We start from the raw sequence: 11194 nt of genomic DNA, 5'->3' as shown, positions 1-11194 counted from the left end.
ACTCATCCACAGACACAAGAGCAATACTACTCTCAGTGGACGTAGGGTATTACGCTCCGGCGGCCCGAACCACTCTAAATCCTCGAGTGTTCTTGTGTGCTTGCTTCATGAGTAGATCTGAGGTATCGCTTGCACTTCCCCGAGTAACCACCTTCAGAGATTAGACGGGTGCACTACGCCACCCGACTGTGGCCCTCCTCCTAGAGCCACGACAGCCCCGTGATTCATAGGCCTGATCAGGAGAATCTCGTGGTAGTATCATGCGCCGGTGGCCGATGATTAGAAAACCTAATTGCGTCAAGAAAAAGTATTATTATAGAAAGTCTAATCTTGTAACCGAAGAGCGCCTCCCCCTCGTGCTCCTCGCGCGACACGACGGTGTGCGAGGAATGGTAGCCTGTTCTTTTTTTCTTTCTGGGACCAAGATAGTCTCAAGCACGCGCGCGTTAGTTCCCCGGTCGGTCGCGACTCGCGACCAGCAGCGGTATTAATCAGAGGAGGCGGCACCGATCGGGGTCGCCTAAACTTTACGAGCCCTTGGGGTCAGCAGCCGCTCGCTCCCGCCAATTTAATCGCCGGCGTACGGGGTCGCCGGTCAAGACTGGACGTGCACCGGCCGCCGCCCGGGGTGTGCCCCGCCCGACCCGACGGCAGCGGGGGCTCGCGTCGTGGCCGCTTCTCCGTCTCACAGTCTGGGGCGCCCGCGAAAGCGAGGTCCAGCGGCCGTAGGCGTAGCCCCCCGCCCGTACGGCCGCTGGCGATCGGGACCTGCTCCTGCTCGGTTGACACCGAGGCCTGACCGGCCTCGGCGTGCGGGTACGAAACGTGCCGGTGGCCGCCGGGGTCAGCGCGCGCCTGGAACGGCGCGCTGGGCGCTCGACGCTTTTCCGCGGGGCGGCGTGGGGCACGGTCGCTCGCTGCGTTGACGCCGGTGGCACGCTACCGAGATCTGCACAGCAAGAGTCATGGCGAAGGAGAGCCTAGGGGTCACGCACGCTAAGGTCAGCAGCGTTCGCTCCACCAAACCCACACCCGGCGGCGATCGAGCCGGGCGGGCGAGGCAGGTAGGTAGTAGGCGCTTGACTCGCGCTGCCGCTACCGTTCGACGGTTATACCCACACCCACTCTTTCTTCTCCCTTTCGTTTTGGTGAAACACACCAGCATGCTGACGAAACGATTTTTTGAAAGACTCTGGACGGATCAAATCCGGGTCAAGGGAGGTACCAGGGGATCAGCTCTGTTGGTTGAACTCTGAAGCGACCGGCTCCTGCAAGAGAGCAGTGCGCGGTAGATTCTCAGCTGGTAACGACCTGCCTGCCCGTGCCCGTGCAAGTGTTCTCCGGTCCGCGCGAGGCATCCACACTCTGCCTCCACTACCACTAGCGGCAGTTTCCCGGCCGCGCAGCGCATTCGGACCGTGTGCGCACGAACCGAACACAACCGGACCCGTCCTTGAGATCCGACAGGTCTCGCGTCGCTGCGCCGAACTCGACGGCGCACGCGGGTCAACACATGCCGCGGTGTGCAAGCAAGCAAGCACTGGGCGAGTCCACTTGTTCGGTACGGGGTGCTAGTTTACGCCTCACCATCCTACTACTATGATTACACCGTCTCGTCCCACGAGTAAACTAACCCCGTTCATCCGGATCTCAAGGCTGCCGATGATTCCACGAGTTGGAACTTGGAAGTGAGCGGGGAATGTGAGAACGGGCTCGTCGCTCTTTTGGTTGAGACCTGCTCCAACGATTGGAGCAGGTCAACCGTTTTGACATCTCTCCCACATACTTGGTCGTATCTGTGGTGTACTGGTATAAGAAAGAAAGGAGCAATGATGTTTCTTTTTTTTTTGGGATGGTTGACTAACGAGCAATGTCAACGAGCAACTGAACGTGGACGAGAGGTGGTTGGCGAACAGTGCACGAGAGAAGGAGAGAGATCAATCCAGGTCGGGCATGTCCTGAGAAATGATCAACCAGGTCGGCATGATTTGATTTGATCACGGACAGTGATGGACGGACGCACCAGATGCTCCGAACCGTGTCATGTTGAGGACCAAGGATTGAGTCAAGTGCGGAAGTGCCATGCCTGGAAAGCGTTCGTTCCGTCCATATGCGTGGAATGACGTCGCACCCACCATCTATAATCAGGTCGAAGTGGGCTCTCTGCAGCTGTAAAGACGCAACAGTAAATTAACTTCGGTAACACACAGGACGGGATGTGCAGTTCCCTCTGTACTTTCATCTCGATGCTTATCACCTTGCATTGAGTCGAGCTGTGGAGCGATAGCTAAGTCCAGCTGGAAATGGGGCTTTTTTTTCCTCGTCTGAATCTGAGCCAGTTTTCAGTTCGGTTTTGGTTTTGGTTTTGTTTGGTTTCCATGCTAAGAAATGCTAGGAAATTTTGACCGCTAATTACGGTGTCAAATAAGGCCAGTTTACAAAACCAACTCCAGAACTCTTGCGCTAGGAACCCTGAAGATTCTAATTAGGTCTTTGACCGCGTGATTAGAGAATGGTTGCTGTAGCATTACTATAGCCAATCATCAATTAATTACCGTTATTAGATTCGTCGCAAAAAAAAAAGTTATACTCATCCCTGGCAAGGTTTTGCAAATCAAGGTTTTTAAAGCGGTAAGGCGAGGCGAGGCGATGGGGAGCCGCTCAGTCGCCTAGGCGACGCCTAGGCGGGCTAAGACGAGCCATAAGCAAGGTGATGGAGAACCGCATTGTCGCCTAGACGTCGACTTAAAAGCAGAGTTGCAAATAGACTTCATTTAGCACTTTATGCATACAAGATTTTTTTTGAGAAGCGTGCATTCCGCCTTGTAACCAAACAAAGCCTTTGTCAGGTCAGCCAACGAGTTTTGATTCTTTAGCTCCTGCCAAAAGGCATCTCGAACACTTTCACTCCGAGGCATGTCAAAGGAAAAAAAAAAGGAAGCGGCATATCCTCTTCGGCTCTTCAGTTGCCGATTAAAAATTCCAGATTCCTGAAGGACTCCAAAATGGCCTTGAACTTCTTGAAGCGTCAACCAGGCGTTGACACCGCCGATTGGCTGCGCTTTAACTTAATGTCGCGCGAGTCAACCTTGAGAGGACTAAAATAATGATGTTAAAAGGAACAAAGGGAAAGAAGATAACCGCATTAACCCGGGTCAATCCCCTCAATGGACATCGACATGTATCGGTCGGCGATGGGCGACGGCGGCAAGCTACTTTTCTCTGACCTCGCCGGAGGAATTGACAGCTTGGGGGGGAGACGAAGCTGATCGCTGTGGCTTTCCGTGGTACTGTGCTGTCCTGGTTGCTATTGAAATATCTCGTGGCCTAACACCATCACAGATCACGCTCCAATAGCGCTCTATAATTAAACGCAACTGGCAGGGGAGGCATTACCTGCCGGGGGCAACCGGATAAGGCAGCTCGGCCGCTGAACCCTTGAGGATCCGGCAGTTCAGCAGCCGGCCGCTTCTGGTTGGAGCTGCGGCAGGTATTGCCGCCTGAGTCAACAAGGCATTGTCGTCCAAAGCCTGCAGCCAGAGGCTCATCCGTGGCCCACTACATGCTGCTTGTAGCTAGCTAGGCTGCGCGACTTCGTTGAGGCACACTGACGGATGAGGAGGCTACGCCGTTCAGGTTCAGCAAATGGCTTCAGCCTTCAGACAAGCTCCGCATGCCTTTTGAAAGTTTAAAAAGCTAGCATTGTAGTGTGGCCAGTGTCTAGTCTTTATATCATGTTTTTTTTTTCCGAGTCTAGGAAGATATACAAGGAATACGGATCAGTGGTTGGAGAAGGTCATCCATTCACTATGGCATAAAGTATATTTCTTGAGAATATGGTTGTGGACGCTTGGACCTAGATGATTCCTTCCGGATTGTCTGATGATTTGTTGCCCTTAAACAAGGCTCCCCACCAAATACCATACACACACATATAAAGAGAGTCAGCTTGTAAGCGTCTTTATTCTTTTCCAAAGGTTTATTATTTTTCTGAACTCTACTAGAAGGGTTATTGGTTTACATGATAATTAGATAGATAATAATGCCCACTTACATACTTGCCACTGGTTCAGTTGTTCTTTACAAAGCTTAAATTCTGATCCCTTATGGACCGAGAGGAATAGGAAAAGAAATATTGGAGTATAAAAAAGACGTATATGCTGATGTCATGTCTAGCTGGATCCTTGGAATTTTATTTTCTGGGTGCTTGTTTGGAACAAATAATTTTGCAGGAAGTTTACAACATCATTCCTTGTTTGAAGCACATGAATTTCGAATGAAAGCACAATAATTTCCATAGGAATACTATAAAAGTCTCATGATCCTAGTGGGGTCTAATAATTTGAAAAGGAACATCCATATTTTTGCGACCATGCCTGAGCATGTTTTTTATTAAGAGGGAAGAAAAGGAACATCCATATAAAAGGCGATTAGATTTTACTAGCAGTGAAACAGAAGAATTGCTCTTAGTTTTCTCCCAACGTCCAGTATTCTTATATTTAACACTTGTATAGTTCTACAAAATCTAGATAATTTTGATATATCAAGTTTTTTTTTGAGATTATGTATCAATTAACTACTTTCTCCATGCATACACATTTTGGACTATTGAACAATGAACACCGCGTTTTTTGAGGGTACAATGAACACCGGGGTTTTTTTTGGGTACAATGAACACTGGGTTGATGCTCCAACGGGTCCACTCCCACTAAAAATCCAGCGTTTCTGCTTAAACAAGTGGGCCGGACGCAAGCGTTTCTGCTTACGCTGTTGGGAACTTGGGCCTCTATCTGTCCTCAGCATAATTTGCACCGAATCGGCCCAAGGGCAGGATATAGAACTATTGGGCCTAACCATCTTGAGTTTTTTTATATTATTTATTTTTCGATTTTTTAAAAATATATACCGCAATTTTTTTTTGCAGATCTGGCCTCCTGTCGCCAGTTCAACTGGCGGTGAGGGCATACCGCCGAATGAACCGGTGATTAAGGGTACTGTAGCGATATTATCGCCGGTTCATCCGGCGAAATGTCTTTTGACCTGGACAGCTCACTTTAAAAAATTATAACTAATTTATATGAACTCGGATGGAGATAAACGTTATATGAAAATTATAGATCTCGACGAGGTCTACAATTTTATAGTTCAATTTTTTTTTTCATTTGGAGCCATTTTGGTGCTCAAATAATCGACACAAATTTCAAATCTAAAATTTAAATTTTGGTCTGAACACTGGACAGTACACCTTCAAAAAATCATAATTAATTTATATGAACTCGTATGGAGATAAGCTTTATATAAAAATTATAGAACTCAATAAGATCTACAACTTTGTAGTTTAAAATTATTTCATTCAAAGATATCTTGGTGCTCAAATAATTGTCACAAGCTTCAGATCCAAAATTAAATTTTAGATCTGGAGAATTTATCAATTATTTGAACATCAAGATGGCTCCAAATGAAAAAAGTTTGAACTACAAAGTTGTAGATCTCGTCGAGGCCTACAATTTTCATATAAAGTTTATCTCCATCCGAGTTCATATAAATTAGTTATGATATTTTGAAAGTGAGCTGCCCAGGTCAAAAAAAATTCCGCCGGATGAATCGGCGATAACATCGCTACAGTACCACTATTGCCGGTTCATCCGGCGGTATGCCCTTACCGCCAGTTGAACTGGCGACAGGAGGCCATATCTGCAAAAAAAAATTTGCGGTATATATTTTTGAAAAATCAAAAAATAAATAATATAAAAATAAAAAACTCTGTTAGGTTGTTATTACTCTTTTTTTAAAAACTAACTTGTTATAACTCTCTCCATTCTATTTCAATAGACATATTTCAACTTGTCAGGATGATCAAGAAGGATCCTATGTTCACAAAAAAAAAGAACGATCCTGCTTATCATCCAATTAATTATATCATCATGTAATTTAGAACTCGTGTCAAATAGAAAATTTTAAATTTTGGAAGATTATGGAAGGAATTAGTGACTTTCTCGATATGAAACAAGGAGTTTTCTCATGGTACTACTCGTGTCGATCCAACAAAGCAAGCACCGACGACTTGTGCATGTGCTACAGTTGGTAGTTGTTTGGCCATTTGTAATCTGCGGCTGCGTCTGGCGGTCTGGGCACTGGCGTAAGTACTTATCCGGGCGGCCAGATACGCCAACCATGGAGCTGTGGTGTGCATGTACGCGTTCAACCAACAGGCAAAGTGACACCGTGATAGCATCGGTGCCCCAGCACCCAAAATGCAAAAAGGCACGGCCATCTTTCGGTGGCGGTGCCACCGCTACGGTGCGGTACGGCGAGAGGCGGCGCGCGCGTTGGTAGCCTAGCCGCCGTAGCCGGCAGGGTTCCCTTGCTGGTGGGAACCGGTCCGGTTTGACCGGTCCGGTTCTGGTTTGGATCGGTACTAAACTGGTCCAAATTCAAAATTTAAATTTGAATTTAAAAAAAAATTCTCAAAAAATTCCTAAAAATACTTCAAGGTGCGACGAATCTAATGGTGTCAAATTTTCTCAAAAATTCGTTCGTTTAACATACTTTTCGGGCATTTAAAGTTAAAACAAAAAAGAAAAGAAAAAAAATGAGACGGGCCATTAAGGCCCACTTGATAAACCGGTCAAACCGGCCGGTATACCGGTCCAAACCGGTTACACATGTGATTTTAAATTTGGATTTGAATTCAAACCGGTCAAACCGGCCGGTAAACCGGTCTAACCGGTCGGTATACCGGTACGAACCGGTTGAACTGAGTTTTTTGAATTCAAATTTGAATTTGACTGGTTTCTACCGGTAACCGGTCAAACCGGTCCGGTTTACTGGAACCGGAGTGCTCCAGTTTGGGGTGTCCGATTTGGAAAAAAAACCCTGGTAGCCGGTGCCGGAGTAGTAGGTCGGTAGGGGATCGGGCGAGCAGCCGGACGACATGGCCGGCCCCCGGCGGCGTGGCGCGAACACGCAGCACGCGGATCGACGCAGGACAGGCCGTGCGCGCGGCCGCCAGCTAGGCGAGGCGGCGCCGGCGTGCACAGCGGCCTGGGTTTCGGCGGATTTGCGGCTGCGATTCCATTTCCGCGGCGGTGCGGCGGCACGGCCTATACCATGCTATGCTAGTACTTCCTCCGTTCTAAATTATAAGTTATTTCAAAAATTTTGGAGAGTCAAAATTGTTTAAGTTTGACCAAAATTATATAACAAAATAATAATATTTATGATACCAATTAAATACTATTAGATTCTTTGTTAGCTATATTTTCATAGTATATCTATTTGATATAATTTTTTTTATGTTTCTTTTTATAATTTTGATCAAACTTTGAGATAGTTTAACTCTCCAAAATTAAAACAGAGGGAGTACCATACTATCAGGGGCCTAAACCCTAGAGGGTTTAAAATAAAATGAAAGACACCCCCGAAATCTTTGCCAATCTCTTGGGATTCGGGCCCGGCCCTCTCTTCGCTCAGGACAGAGGAGAGGCAGAAGGCCTTTCCCGTTTCCTTAGACAGACGATAAAAGCAAGAAAGGCAGGGGGCTCCCCCGGCGGAGTCCACAGTCCAGACAAGACAGAAGAGAGAGGCGCGCGGGCGCGGCTGCACCCTGCAGCCAGAGCCAGCCAGCAGCGCGTAGCAAGAAAAGACTCGCTCGCTCCCCTAGTCCCTGTAGCCGCTACTGGGCCCCCGTTGCCGCCTTAAAGGCGACGTGCACACCGCGCGCGCACGCGGCGATGCCGAGACCGAGCGCCGAGCGCCGAGCGCCGAGCCCGAGCGCCTCCCTGCTCTTGTCCGGCTCATGCTGGCCTCGGCTCAAAGCAAGGACCCACGCCCCAGCGGACGCGCGCGGACATTGGCAATGGCAAGGGGTGCCTTCGCTTTCTCGGAGGCCGGATCGAGCTGACCCTGTGAAATGGGAAGAGGCGAAGAGCCACGGCTCGACGGCGAGTCCAGTGAGGACGCGCTGGCTCCCCATTTTCATTGACCGTTTCCGTTTGGTTTCGGTAAAAGCACCATCGGCAGAGGGTTGCAACTTGCAACACGCATGCCGGCGTGCGCACGCTGATGCTATTGCTACGCTACGGCGGTGTGGGCCGGGAGAGTCACGGAGAGAGAGAGAGATGGTCGTGTCGCGTGTCGGCGTGTGGGCGCGCGCCGCTGCGGCGCGCGCAGCAAGCACACTGTGCAGCCGCGCAGGTTCGAGAAAAAGCAGCGGGGATAGCTGACAGCCATGGCTCATTTGCTCCCTCCTTTCCTTTTGCCCCTTCTCTCCTCACTCCCTCTCCCTCCCTCCAAGCCCCCTACACAGCACAGGCTAGTAGGCTGCGGCCTCCCACCTCCTCAGTTGCTTCCCTTGTCCGGGAGACACACGGGCCTCCCCCCTGCCCGCCTCGCATGCTCCCTTTGTTCCTCGCTTCCCCACCGCCCCCAGCAGCTGCCGTGCTCACCCGAGCCGGTGAAAGGCCGTCGAGGACCAACGACATGGCCGCCGATGGGGCCCGCGGAGCTCCCCTGAGGCCGCGGCCAGGGCCGCCTCGAGACCACGGGGTCGACGCGGAGGAGGTGAGCCCCGCTACCTAGTACCTAGATTGGCTTCCCGAGTCTCCGTGCCACTGCATTTCCATCATGCTGTCTTGCTGTTCTTGAGCTTGTTGGGCTGTTCATAGCAAAGTTCAACAAGTAGGGCTGCGTTTCAGGGGCTTCTTGGAAACACATAGATGAACGCTGTTTCTTTACAACAAACGTAGGCATGGGTATGCTCCATGCTCCGTCCCACATAGACAGGAGTAGTCAAGTGGAGTGGTAGCTGAATTTTCTTCCGCAGTGGCATGACCTGGGGCATTCATGGATCCGGGTTGCCAGATGAATAGCTAAGGACACCTAGTTTTAGGGAGGATCACACCATGAGCTACTTCAAGAGCTCAAGTATTAGTTGCATATTTTGAGTTCACTGTTGGATTGATCAATCTCTTTACCAGTATCCAACTACATCTGATGCAGACTTGTGGTCCCATTTTTGGTTGTGACGCTCAGGTGAGGTGCTTCATTGATTTTATTGGTGAATGGGTAGTTTTGCACTGGATTGTTAGCTGCCTTTGCGCAGCCACTGGGAAGCCCTTCTATCATTATTCCGCATGGGCTTCATATAGACTAAGAGCCTTTAGGTCGTAGATTCTGGTTTTCACATGAGTGTTCGGCCTGGTTTGTGGTATATGTTTCTCCTAGAAGCTTACACGGTTTTGCACGTGTCAGGACTGATTTCTGCTCAAGTTTTGTTCTAATCCTTTCAAAAAAAAAATCGCCAAGTCAAGCATTTGTGGGATGAAATGGGCGTGAGTTTGTGATGTGCATTGCCTTATGGTGTGAGCAGGATTATAATGCCACTGTTCCCCCATTGCCTTTTTGTCAATGATCATTTAACCTTGTTCTTTCTAGACTGCAAACTTTACTTTTTGTTTTCATACTAAAATAACAAGCTAATAGTTGGTGTCTACAATTTTTGGATCCTGACGTTTACAACCCAGTAAATAAACTAAATAATAATAATAATAATAAAGGCAATGCTTATACTATCTCTTCACCAAACTAAATAGAAATATATGTAGTTTGTTTTCTGATGTTTACAACCCAGAGCTTGGCTTCTCACTACGGAGTCAGATAGCTTAAAGTGCAACAAAATTTTCAGATGGACCATAACTAAGCCGCGTATTTAATTGCTTATGTCATTTTACTTTCAATTTTATGTACTACAGCATTGAATTGAACACCAGATAGTCAGATTTGATAGATTTCTTGTGGACCCAGTACGTCCTTATTTGAACCAATTGTCTTTACCTTTTCCATGTACTACATGATCTGCACGCCCTATTTATGGGGCTCCCTGTTAGGCCATGGGCCACCAACTTCCTTAAGGGCAATCAATGTTTGCTCTTTGTTTCAAGCTTTTATTGAGCGTCCTAGCAAACAATTTTGAAAAGCCTTGCCTTATCTGGTGACTTTAAGATGTTAACAAAAGGAAATTGTGGTAGCACTGCTATCTGCACTCTCAGTGTTCTGTTCTGTTACCATCCGTGCTGCCAAACTTCATAAAAAATTGATTGTCAAAGTAATATATATATTGGCTAGATGAAAACTCTGTTACTGGTACGATATTGAGAATATCAGTACGTAGTTCTGAATATTAATGGTCAATTTTTACCTTGACACGAGAATGATTTTTCTATATTTTAGATCATTTGTTCAGATGGAGTGGAGCCGTTTTGTTAACCCTTGGCGTGACTTTGTGGCTTGCTAAGTTTGAAAGAGGGGCTACCTATATCACGCATGGGTATTTTTTTTTCTCCCCCTTACACTGAATCAGTCCATTGGATCTGAAATCAATGGTTGTGAACTTGTGATCAACTCCTTTCCTCTCTTATCCCCCCCCCCACTCATCATCCACGCAGCCACACCCCACCCTCCGCTGCCACCCTCAAGCCCCTCCCTGCTCTTCAAAGAAATGCAAATATGTAACTTTTTTTTTCTGATGCGTCCAAAAAGATTGTATCATTTTACTGATTGAGCAATTTTCTGCTACAATGAAGTATTGGACTGTGTAAAAGTTTGTGGTATACTCTATTCGTATTTGCTTGACGCTGCTGTTGGCCCTCTTGCAGGCCCCGAAAGTCCATGACGGTCTGTTGAGAGCAGCCTGGTGATCGCCAATGGTGACGCCTTCTCGCCGAGCCGGGTGGAAGAAGTTGGGAATGAAGCGTATTGGTCCGGGAGCGTATACATAGTAATTTTTTTTTGCGAGTAACATCGATAATATACCCGATAATTCTTTTCCAGTTTTTTTCAGGCAGCGGTTATTTTTATTAGTAGTTAGTTGTAAGCTTAGGCAAAATTCTTTCTGTGGCGAACCGTCAGTTCTGCTGGAACTCCAAAGTGTCTGCAGGATGGGCACCATTCAGAATCAGAACGCGTTTGTTCTTTTGATCTTCTAGTATTATTCTTGGCTCACCCCATCACTGGCTCCAGCGGCAGCAAGCCTGACCGGTGAGGCGATGACCGCATGGCTTGCTGTGGGCACGGGCGAATACTGTGCGCGTCAGCAGCCGGCACGACCCGTCTGCCCCGGCCTCCGTGGGGAAGCACGCGCGTACGAGTATGCCGTAAGCACGGCTTGGAACTACATGCGCCAGCGCGTGCCACA

General features: G+C 48.1%; 1 long non-coding RNA gene across 1 annotated transcript; it reads left to right on the top strand.

Annotated features, from left to right (window-relative positions):
- The first annotated feature begins 8238 nt into the window (after positions 1–8238).
- Positions 8239–10984, top strand: LOC120675446. Its single transcript, XR_005675354.1, has 2 exons — positions 8239–8562; positions 10656–10984. It is a non-coding gene; the product is annotated as an uncharacterized LOC120675446 (long non-coding RNA).
- The last annotated feature ends 210 nt before the right edge of the window (positions 10985–11194 follow it).

Source organism: Panicum virgatum, chromosome 5N (assembly GCF_016808335.1).
Source record: "Panicum virgatum strain AP13 chromosome 5N, P.virgatum_v5, whole genome shotgun sequence".
NCBI lineage: Eukaryota > Viridiplantae > Streptophyta > Magnoliopsida > Poales > Poaceae > Panicum > Panicum virgatum.
Note: the sequence above shows the minus strand (reverse complement) of the source record. Positions and strands in the feature narration are given on the sequence as shown.